This window comes from Peromyscus leucopus, unplaced genomic scaffold (genome assembly GCF_004664715.2).
Source record: "Peromyscus leucopus breed LL Stock unplaced genomic scaffold, UCI_PerLeu_2.1 scaffold_1735, whole genome shotgun sequence".
In the NCBI taxonomy this organism is placed as follows: Eukaryota; Metazoa; Chordata; class Mammalia; order Rodentia; family Cricetidae; genus Peromyscus; species Peromyscus leucopus.
Genome location: NW_023504925.1, coordinates 1 through 3,347, shown reverse-complemented (window position 1 = coordinate 3,347; position 3,347 = coordinate 1). Strand labels below are relative to the sequence as shown.

The 3,347-nt window shown below is 40.6% G+C and overlaps 1 long non-coding RNA gene across 1 annotated transcript; it reads right to left on the bottom strand.

The window, feature by feature from the left end:
- Positions 1-1,270: 1,270 nt before the first annotated feature.
- Positions 1,271-2,532, bottom strand: LOC119087177. Its single transcript, XR_005090621.1, has 2 exons — positions 2,293-2,532; positions 1,271-1,426 (listed from the first exon to the last, which is right to left on the bottom strand). It is a non-coding gene; the product is annotated as an uncharacterized LOC119087177 (long non-coding RNA).
- Between the last annotated feature and the right edge of the window lie 815 nt (positions 2,533-3,347).

The following is a 3,347-nucleotide window of genomic DNA, read 5'->3' as shown; positions in this document are numbered from 1 at the left end:
ATTAGACCAGCTCAAAATTATGCCTAACATGATTTAATTATCCCTTGTAGTTGGAGTTTTCCTGTGTCCACCCAGCTCCTGCAGCTGCTCAGACCCAAGTAAACACACAGAGACTTATATTACTTATAAACTGTATGGCCATGGCAGGCTTCTTACTATCTAGTTCTTATATCTTAAATTATCCCATTTCTATTAATCTATAAGTTGTCACAGTGGCTTGTGGCTCACTGGTACTTTACATCTTACTTCTCATGGTGGTGGCACTCTCCTGACTCAGCCTTCCACTCCCAGCATTCTCCTCTCTGCTTATCCTGCCTATACTATACTTCCTGCCTGGCTACTGTCCAATCAGCGTTTATTTATCAATCACTCAGAGCAACACATTCACAGCATACAGAAAGACATCCCCAGCAATCCCTGTACAACTGCAAACACATTATAAAGTTAGAATAAGTGGCAATGTCCCTGGAGGGACATTCTTTTAGTATCTCAAATTTAAATATGGTAACCATCAATATTCTCCTCTTTTGGAATAAATTTGGTTTTATTTATTTGTTTATTTTGTTTTTACATCCTAACCAAAATTTCCCCTCCATCCTGTCCTCTCAGTCCCTCCCCCACCTCCACTCTTCCTGCTCCCCATCCATTCCTCCTTCTCTTTTTTCTCTTCAGAAATGATCAGGCCTCCTGTGCATATCTGCCTGCCATGTTATATCAAGTTGTGGTGAGACTAGGCATGACTTCTTACATTAAGGCTGGACACAGCAATTCAGTAGGAGGAATGGGTCCCAAAAGCAGGCATTAGAGACAAGCCCTGCTCCCACTGTTAGGAGTCTCACAAGAAGACCAAGTTATACAACTGAAAAATATATGCAGAGAGTCTAGGTCAGTCCCACGCATGCTCCCTGGTTGGTGGTTCAGTCTCTAAGTCACTATGAGCCTAGGTTAGTTAGTTCTGTGGGATGCTTGTGGGACTCCTGACCCCACTAGCTCCTACAAATATTCAATTGTTTATTCATTATTTTATGTACGTTAGTGTTTTGCCTTCATGTATGCCTGTGGGAGGGTGTCAACTCCTCTGGTCCTGGAGTTACAAACAGTTGTGAGCTGCGTGAGATTTTTTTTGTTCTTTTAAAAATGAAGTATTTCGTATGATGAGTGTATAGAAATCTTCTGATTGGTATTTAAAATAATAACATGTATTTACTATTTAGAGATGAGGAAATAAATACATACATATGGTAGAGAGAGAATGAACATACAATACACGCCATGCCATTCTGTCATTCTGTTTATATGGAGGTCAATGAACAAATTAGGAGGAGTCAGCTCTTTCCTTCCACCCAGCTACCCATCTCATTGGCCCTTCCCTAGTACTTTTCATGACAACTCGTGGCTTTCTGCCTTCGAGTGTTTTCTTGTGGTTCTGAAAGTTAGAGAATATTTTAATATTAAAGTGCATTGTGAAAAATTTGTGCAGAATTTTGTTTCAAATGAATGATACTGTTAATAAACATAACAGGCACTCAGAGTTGAAGGCAGGAAAGAGCTAACACATCAAGCTGGCCACTCGGAAAGTTCTGCTGCCTCCTTGGCTGGTGTCTGGGAGTTGGGATTTCAGTTTATCTTTATATTTATATACACATGTATATGCAGTTAGATATGGTTGTACATATTAGGTATATCATATAGATACTTATAAAATATGCAACTAACAATACTTATAGTTCTGCATACAACACATGCATACCAATGCCACAAAGGTTGTTTGTTTCTTTTTAATTTCTTGTTATGCCAATTTATTGTACATCTAATTTAATTTCAAAGTATAATTTTGTATGTGTGTGTGTTGTGTGTGTGTGTGTGTGTGTGTGTGTGTACATGCAAAGGTGTATACACACATGTTTTTAAATGTATGAATGTGGGCACATATATGTGAGTATGTGTTGTGAAACAAGCATGTGTGTATTGTGGCACAACACTGATGGTGCCTCATCCTTTATGATGGGTAGTTGCACTATTACAGTGGGTGGGGCATGCTTGATCATGCTTCACTCTGTGCATGGAACTTCCATGCTTCTAGAGCACTGATGTTGTCTAAGATGTTACTAACAATGTGTAGATGTTTCAGGATCTTTCTTAGATGGAGATCTACAATCTATGTCACATGTTAAGTCCCTCAGATACCATTTGACACCAAGCACATGGAAGTTTTCAGTTTCTCCTTCCTCTTCCACTGCACTTTCAGATTATAGTAAATCACCCCCATCAAGTAAGTCTAACTATGCTTACTGGCTATCCAGAACTTGGTGAAGAGCAGGAAATTGTGGGTTCCCAGGATCCAATGATGCTGACAGGAAGACTTCCAGGTGGGCTGTTCCTACTGCAACTGTTGCCACAGGCATCCAGGCTGAGACAGCAAAGAGGCATCTCTGCTGGGCAACTGTATAACTTCTCTTCTTCCAGATTCTGCTGCTGCAGACAGGAAAAGGATTTCAAGCTCTGTGATTAGATAGCTGGTTTAATTGAGGCCACCTTCCCTCAATCCTGTTTGTCTTTGAGGGTAGCACAATGCTTACACTTCATCTAGAAATCACAGGAAGAATCTCCCACAGTTTTTCTTTTATAACTGAGATTTGATTGGTTGAGGACCAGTAGAAAAAGATGTTAATTCAGTTTTGTTCTCTTTCTTTTTGCATGCCACAATTCTTAAGTGTAGGTTTCCATCCACAATAAGATAGAGGAATGGAACACTGTGATACCTTGACTAACTCCTCAGATCTCTAAGATGCCTCCTTCCCATTGTCCTTCAAATGTCATGTTAGGGCAGGAAAAAAGCATCCATGGAAAAGAAGAATAAAAAGGAAACCCAACAATAAAGGACCTGAATTAGAAGGATTGCTGGAAATCTGAGACCAGCCTTCAGGGATAAACTTTCAGGGAAGGACAGAGGCATGAAGGTCTATAGATGTTAAAGCTAGGTTGTGTAAGATTGGCTGCAGAGAGTAATTCTTTCATTGCTTGCGATTAGTGTGTCATGTATATTGGCGGATGATTTCCTAATGACCTTCCATATTTTTAGAATACTCTGTCACGAACACAAAGGTCTCAACTGCACCTGAGTGTGCAATGCGACCACATGTTTCGAGAGAGATCTCCTCTTTCCCTAAAATTGCGGAGCACGTGGATAGAGACTGGCCTGGTCCTGAACTGGTGTATCCTAGAAGTCCTGAGGTGGACCCGCTACACCAGTTGCAACATGTCAACAATACACATGGATGACTTCGAGAGACCGGTAGGCGACCTAAATACCGTAACATGACCCTTCTGCGTCTTTTTGTCAATTG